This window comes from Seriola lalandi, unplaced genomic scaffold (assembly GCF_002814215.2).
Source record: "Seriola lalandi dorsalis isolate HSWRI2012SDOR001 ecotype SW California unplaced genomic scaffold, Sedor1 jcf7180002054795, whole genome shotgun sequence".
Lineage (NCBI taxonomy): Eukaryota > Metazoa > Chordata > Actinopteri > Carangiformes > Carangidae > Seriola > Seriola lalandi.
Window position 1 is genome coordinate 512,291 of NW_019525348.1, and position 8,849 is coordinate 521,139.

The window sequence follows — 8,849 nt, forward strand, 5'->3', positions numbered from 1 at the left end:
GTGCGAATGCATATGAGCAAAAAATAATGTGTGAGGTTGAATCTCCAGCCCTCTTTGACATTAGCATACAGCAGGTCCAGAGTCCTGTCTCCTCTGGTAGTGCAGCCCATACACTGAGTGAGAGTGGAGACAGTGTTGTCCAGTTGTCCCCAGAGGAAAGGTCTGGGGTGCAGAGGTGGAGTCTCGCGGTAACAGAATGGATGATGTCATATAATAATATGACAAAACGACAGGCCCATGTGGGCTGACCATATGAGTCAACTGTGCTGCATGAGGAGAGAGCGCCCTGCTGTGTGTGTGTGTGTGTATGTGTGTGTTTGCCTGTCTTTGAATAATTAATGGGGGCACAGGGTCTGGGGAAAGCAACAGCTGGTATAGTGCAGAAAGGGAAAGGAGCAAGTTTGTGTGTGTGTGTGTTGGAGGTTGGAGGGTATTCACCTCGCCCTGACCCCCCCCGCTGAGTGCCAGTCCACAACCACAGCTGTTAGTAACAGAGAGAATGAATGGAGTAGCGTGTAAAGTGTGTGTTAAGGTGACAACACATGATGAGCAGTGATGAGCAGGGTGACAAGTCAGTGCTAAGAGCTCAGCCGACACTAATACATCAGTATAATCAGACAGCTGTCGGCTGTACTATTAGCAGTAATACAACACAGTCCAACAGGCTGCACTTTGTTGCATAAGCTCTAAGAAATCTTTATTTATCGACCTCAATGGAAATATTTCAAATTTTAAATGTTTAAGAGTGAATACAATGTTATTTTATTTGAAAAAGACATAAAATCACCAGACCCAAATGAATGGATTGATCCGATAATAATTTAAGTCCTGATGTGATGATATTGTGACTTATTGTGTGCAGCTACAGTTCTTAATTAACAGGTCACACAATGGAGCTCTTGCTCCTGAAATAAGGTCTGATACACTTAAAGGGCGAGTGTCTGGGAGTTTTCCTGCATATGTGAGAACAGTAGAATAAAGGTGATGTCACTTGAGGTTGGGGTTGAACACACAAGTCTAAAATTCTACAAGTGAGCTTACAAGACCTCTGTAGACTGTTCTCTACTGACATCTCTACTACAGGCTCCAGGATACATTAGCCCTGCATTAACCCTGCTAACATTACACACTGACAATGCCACATCAGTGCAATGCTAACCTGGTGGCATTTTAAAGGAATAGTTCAACACTTTACTTAAATTCTTTCTAAGAGTGAGATAAGAAAATGAATATCAGTCTCGGGTCTGTGTGTTAGGTTTAGAGCTGGGGTCAGGACATGGTTAGCCTAGCTTAGCATAAAGACTAAGCAGAGGTAAACAACTGTGTCTGTTTGGTTTAGACACACTAGATTCTTGATTAAAATCACATTATGTCTAAAAATGTGAAGTCTTTTTTTTTAACCATTAAGCAAACTCACATCCAGTATGAGCACAGGTGGATGATTTAAACAGTCATTGCTACGATGAAGAGAGATCTCAGTTTGTTCGATCAGTTAGCTCTGGTAAAATAACATCATGGGAAGTAAGATGCATCTCATAAATCTTTCTTAATAAACATCGATTTGACATAAATAATTTCAGTAACACTTAAAGTTATAATATGTAACTTCTCCACATTAAAATGTCTAAAAATGACTCGATCTATTCTATATATTTTTTGAGTTGTGTACTTACATTTTCCCAATTGTTTCCAGTAATTCACAAACAAAGATAAATACGTAATTTTAATCATGGTAACACTCCGTGTCATTTGGTGTACTGTCAATGACATCATATCCTGTATGAGCATAGGTCAGTGTTGTAGTTTCCTGCCAGGAGCTCAAAATGGACTTTTATCAAGTTTTAAGCCACATACACTTTTTACATGTTGATGGTTTTCAGCCTCTATATTTGAACCAGATGAAGGATTTTAGTCGTCGGACGTCTGGATCTGAAGTTATCAGAGAAACAAGCTGAGGAAATGTTAGACAGCTCAGCTCCCAGCTGCTGGAGACGTCCTGTCCTGTGTCACTGAAGAGCATCAGTGAATCTCTGAGTGTTAAAGTCAAACTGCTTTATTCAGTGTTTCTACTGGTTCTAATCCCCTGGTGTGTTTGTTGTGGAGAGGAGGACACCTCTGTGGATAATTCAGCTGCTGGTAAAAACCTGCTGAACGTCTGCTTCATAAGTTATCAGAGAAACAATCAAACAAAGGTTAGCATCAATCTCAGCTCCAACTCTTCCCTGAGTCTCTGTCCTCCGTACAGCGTCGCTCAAACTCTGACTTTAAATATCAAACTGCTTCATTCAGTGTTTTTAATGGTTAGAATCAGCGGGTCTGTTTGATTTCCTGAACACTGACACTGAAGGAATCCAAACCGGGAGGAGCTTACTGTAATGGTGGTGAAGACAAGACTCCACTGATCCAGGCAATTTCATGATGTCACCTAACACTGTCTTTTCTAATTGTTTTGATTTAAAGAGCCCTAGAGGCAGAAGACTGTGCATTTAACACACATTATATTACAGACACACAATAAGGTCTGTGGGCTTTAATATAATGCATGGCTGTTCTCCCCTCTTACTTTTTAATTACACAGTAAGAAATAGGTTATTGACACTATATTTCCCCAAGCCACAGTTTTGTTTCCCAGTAGCCTACTGTACCTGAAGTACCCATTAAGTATCTACAAGAATACTTGGAATTTAATTTATTCCTCAATTCCTCTAAAATGTCCAGTTTGCACTCCCAGAATTTATCTTCTTCCTCGCTACTTACATTTAAGTTGCGGTAAGAAAACATCAGTATTTTATTTATATGTAATTCTTACAATGAAACTGTAGATCACAGGCTGTATAATAGAGTGTCACCATCATTTCAGATACATATGCTGCTTAACTGGATCTGCTTCCAGGGCATCTTGCTGACTAATCAAATCAGCTGCCAGGAATGTAGCTGCTGGCTCCACCTGCTGATGAAAATAATGAAACATGGTTGAAAGCTTGAGAAGAAATGTTTTCTACATGGCTCCATGGTCAAGAAATGAACTTTCACACTTTATGGAAATGCGTTTTGCTGTTACTGCAGCCTCAGAGACCTGAATAAAATGGACCTGAATTAAGTTTGAAATGAGAGCAAGAACAGATAAACAGACCAGTAAGAAAGAAAGAAAGAAAGAAAGAAAGAAAGCAGAAAGAAGGAGAATAGTTGCCAGTACTTTTGGGGAAGTGAGTTGGAGCCAAAGGGAGGTGAAGGACAGAGTGGTGGGAAAGCATCAGACTGTCTGACAGACTGAATTGATTATCCTGAGAGGAGCATTAGCTAATGAAGCGCGTGTCTGTCTGGAGAATACCAGAGTTTTCCTCGGAGAAATCTCCATCCTCCCCCCTCACGCACCAACAACTGCTGCATCACTGCTGCTTTACACAGGGGCAACAACATTCACCATCCACATTCATATGCAGATATAAGTAGCCATGAGGAAACACATTCGCTCCTTAGACAGATGCAGTGATCTTGCATAAAATCACAGAATTTCTCTCTGAAATCTGCCTTAATGTCCCGTTCATGAATAAAACTGTTAATATAATGTGGATTAGTATGAGTTATGCTCCTGTGTGACAAAGAGGAGCTGTCTGAATACTAATAACTTGTGCCACCTGTTCAGGAGTCCTTGCACTCAGGTATTTGTGTAGTGATTTCTCAGCTTTTCTTTGGCACAGAAGAAAACACTTTGGCATTTAACATTTTGGCAGATATTCTGTCTTTAAAGAAATGCCCCCATTTGTTTTCTTTCTAAGAGTTAGATGGGAAGTCCATTATTAGTCTTAAATACAGAGCTGGAGTCAGGATGAGGTTAGCCTAGCTTAGCATAAAGAGTGGAAGCAGGGGGAAACAGCTAGCCTTGCTCTGCATAAATACACCTACCAACACCTCCACCACCAGCAGCTCATTAATTAATGTCTCATTTAGTTTATTAATCTGAACAAAAAGAGAAACGACGGTCGGTGGTTTTATGGGAAATGATATCTTGGAATTAGTGCATGAGGGGTCTCTGGTAGACATTATGATTCTTTTATGCCGCTTTCTGTAAGTCCAGTTAATAGCATTGTGATGTTAAACACGGGGCCACCATACGCCACACAGAGCTCACTGGTGATTCATGGCCAGAGCTGTGTCTAGTTCCTATAATGATGAATATGCACATGTACAAATATAAATCTGCTTTCATAAGCTCTTCTCCAGCATTGTTTGGGAACAAAGTGAGCGAGTAAAGAAATGCAAAATCAAAAGTCCCAAAGTCACAATTGTACGCAACATGTTTTGTCAAAGTAACCTCACACTCAGTCACTTACCAGGTGACGTCACTGAAGTCTGTGAGGGTTCAGGGCTGAGGCCTTAGGGAGCACATCTGGGTCGAGTCAAAGACCTGAGCTCACCGACTGTATCTGGAAACATGTGCTGTAGACACTCCACAGGATCACTGGACACATGGATCTAAGGTCTGCACATATTCAGGATCCACAGAGGATCATTACCACTGATGTTGGTGACCACCCGACCTGTAATGTATCCATCACCAGGCCCACAGTTTCACTTACATAACATGCATAAACCTCAAATGTTTCTTTGGTGTGTGTGAACATTCATGCTCCCCAGAGGACGATATTACTGACCACCTGATATTTTTTCTTTTGGTACCACAACCTAATGTTTTTTTTCTCTGTCTTATCATGTAGGCTGTATGCAGTGAACAATACATTCTTCTAATTCCTAAGAGTGGTAAATACCTGGAATAGCATTTGAACTGAGACACAGGAGCGTCACTAAAGAGGCCAGGCAGCATGGGTAAACTGCCGTAACTGACTATTTATCGAGAACATGTGGTGGTGTTCATTATCTACTTAACTTCAAAATCCAAATGCTGAATTCTATAACCACAAACAGAAATTTGCCAAATCAACTCCTAAATGTTTTCCTCCCAGAACTGAATTCTCTACTGGAGTCACTTGGTTTATTAAACAACAAAAAGAGAAATAAGCTTTTGGAAATTTATAAAACTCTTTCCCTGTTACCTCTGGCTGAATAAGTAAATATTTGTGTATTTATATGCTTTTTTTCTTTTAAAGGAATTTATCTTTTTACATTTTGATTTTTTTTTATGGTCACCTGTTGTTTTTATGTCATTTAAGCTCTGGTTTTATGTGCTACCTTCAGCATAAACAGACCTTCTACTGAACCTTTGACCTTTGACCTTGGACCAAGCAAAAGAGTGTAGTATAGTACAGGAATGAGGAACTTTTTTGTCTTCCTGTAGCTTTTTTGTATTTTCGCATGTGTTTTTGAATCATCATTTCTGAATTTGCAGCTTATTTTTCCTAATGGAAGTGTTTTGGGCCGTTGCAGCATAAATCAGTGGAGTTCCCCTTTAAAAACGTACGTGGAAAGGCTCATTCCCTCAGAATGAATCCCCAGTGCCTTCTGTTACTCCCCCTAGAATAAAAAGTGTGTGTACAGAGTGTGTATAAATGTGTCAAAGGAGCTCTTCATGCAGTTCACTCATGGAATCTGAGCACAATTAGATTATCTGCTGTAATAATTTGGTTAGCCAGAGGGGAGCACACTCCCTTTAGTATAGAAAACATCTCTACTGTGTTGCATTACATTATCAGACTGTGTTCCAACTATCCGCTAAATGTTTGACATCCATTACATTATCCATCTTTATGCTTTGCCTCAGACGTCCACTTTTACTCTACTGCTGCTGTGGTGCTGCTTCTTCATCTATGCACCTTTAGAAATGATTGATTGATGTATTTCAGGATTGATGCATATGGACAGGTGGACAACTGCTGCTGCTACAGGCACCAGTCCAGTGGTGCAGTATGATACACTGTGGTGGAAGATCATATTCATTTATTATAATATAATTTATTATTATAATTATGATAATTAATAATATAATTAATATTATAATTTGATCATATGTTTTGTATATTAAATCTTAATCTGCAAAGTAACTAGTAACAGTTTACAGATAAATGTAGTGAAGTAAAAAGTACACTAATTGCCTCTGATACGTGTCATAAGTACAAAGAATAATTGGTGTTACACAATAAAAAAACATTTGCCAGCACTGTTTTCCCCCAAACTTCACTCAGTATTTTATTAGTAGCTGACTCAACTGGCAGGCTGTATTATAAAGAGTTACTGTATAATCTTTAGTATTGAGTACTGTAAATAGGTTTTCTGGCTAGAGAACATCTGTGGCCTGACACTGTCAATAAGATCTATAACTGATGTTATGAACTTAAGTCAGGGTTCAATAAATTAAGCTCTTAACTGATGCTCTAATTGCATTTCCTCAGATTTTCTCACTGCTCTTAGTCACATGACTATCATGCTCTAGCATTTACAGCCAAAACATAACTAGCAAAGCTCATTAAGGGAGCTTGTAAAAGGTCACATTATGTGCCACTTTAAGTGTAGCTTTTTTTTATAAACCAAAGAAAAAAGGACATATTTATTCTGGTGCAGACAATGACGGAAAGACGTGTAAAATGAGTGGAGAAACAGATGACAACACCCCCATCCACAGGACACCAAATTAGGGAATATCTTTCGGAAGAATGCCACTCATCCCTTCAGTGATTTTGTGTGTGTGTGTGTGTGTGTGTGTGTGTGTGTGTGTGTGTGTGTGTGTGCATTACCTCACCTGAGGTTTTCTCAGGCTGTTTAAAAGGAGGGTTACATCATGCCTTGTTTTCATACTGATATCCAGATGATGTAACTGGGTGTAAGCCAGGATGGGGTGGGGTTTCGTGATGGTGACCACCACATGTAGGACCAGTCCTGTTAACTGTCCTCCATGAGCAGATAACGGCACAAGCACGCCCCCTGCTGTACAGAGAGCAGAAGAAGCAGAAATCCAGCCGCTAGCTTCCCTCTCTCTCAGCTTTCCCAGCTGTGGTTTTTGCCTCCTGTGAGAAACTTCACTACTGACTTTGTAAATGAACTTTTTTTTACTTTTAACTTTCTAACTGTTTTTTTGATTTATTAGTTCTCAGCAAGCAATCTCAAGAAAAGGGGAGACAGAGGAAGAGGAAGGAGGGGGAAGAAGAGGAGAGGTCAATGTAAGAAAAGACTGTAGACAAACGTGATGTCTCCACAGTTTTATGAAGAAGTTGTCAACCAAGCACACATGCTGTGTGCAGTACAGTCTTTAAAGCTGTACTAGTCAATATGTTCTACATTAACATGAGTCAAAAGTATGACATAAACAGTGACGAACCCACAGAGGACCAACACCAGCTCTGCAGAGCTTTTGGGCCTTTGAGCTCATGTACTTTTGAACACTATAAAATGAAAAACAAAGGTCACATGACCAGTGAAGGTAGCTGATCTAGCATTAGTGCCAACAAGCTCCACTGGCTCTGATTACCTGTTTAAATCTAAGTAACATGAGCTAAACAAGCTAGCCTGCAATAAGTAGCTTTCAGCTGTGTCCATCTGTCATGTGACCACCTCAGTGGTCCCTCAAGAGGATCCCCATTGCCTCGCTTCACCTGAAGCACACTGTGTTTGTAGAGTCCACCGACCCGGCCCACCCTGTTTGCATATTGAGATCACAATCAAGATAGCAATGTTACAGATTCAAGATAAGGCCTGTGATAAGATGTGATTATCCAGATAACACAGATATAGACTACTTGTTGATACCAGACGGAGATGGAGTCAGGATGCCAGATGTGGTTTTATCTTGTGGTGGAGGTTCCTCTCTTCCCAAGGGGCCAAAGAAACAGAACCAAACAAAAACCAACAATGTGTTTAAGCATTAATATTATGACTATGCATGTTACCTGAAGTGAAGCTAAGCTAAGATTGACCACTTACAGAGAAATGCTAATTATATACAGAGACAGAATGTCTTTTACTTTGAGTTTTAGTGAATACAGTATGTTCGGCACCAGTGATATAAAGTGCATCAGGGATGATATACTTTTATAGGCCAACGCTTAAGTTAGCATAACCCTGGTTCCCTCGACAGAAAGCTAAGCAGTATTGCAGAAAAGAAGATCTGTGGCAAACAACAGTTTATGATCCTGACAGGTTTTGTTGACTTTATGATGTTTGAAGCCTAAATACAATCAGTAGAAGTAAAAAGCTAAAGTTAGGCTATAAACCAACTACATCACGGCCACATGATGAGGGAACAGGATGATAAAATGCAACGAATTTAGCTGTTTTAGGACTCATTCCTGTAGCACTCTATTTTGAGCCACAGAGTGGCCACTAGTGGTGCTCTATCTGCAGCCACTGTAGGAAGGCATCAGTCATGGTGGTGGCGTTTTGTTTCAAATGGAACTGTGTATTGTGATACAGTGTATCTACAGTACATGAGAACAGCTGACTGTTCACTTTAGGATAGACAGTCCAGTTGACCCAGACATCCTCTTCTCCTACCCACACAGAAATAATACTGTTCTCCAGCTCTTCTATTCATTTTCTGTGTTGCCTGCGTTCTGACACATTGTGACATTTTCCAGTCACAACCCCCAGCAGGAGGAAGTGTGTTTGTGTCACAACTCCCTGCTTTGTATCTCAGCCTCAGCTTCTCTCTGTGCAGCTGATAATCAACTGATGAGCTTTGAATAGACTTAGAGCGAATTAGCGGAGAAGGGAGAGAAGGCAGCCTGCACCCGAGGGAGACAGAGACAGAGTGAGAGAAGTGAAGGTAGGAGGATGGAGAGGATTGAGATTCAGAGGCATGAGCTGAAACTGTAATGGAAAAAGAGATGAACTCTTCTACAGTAGCCGATTTAAATTCTGATTTAAAAAAAATAAAAAAACATAGGTTGGTTGTGCAAGAT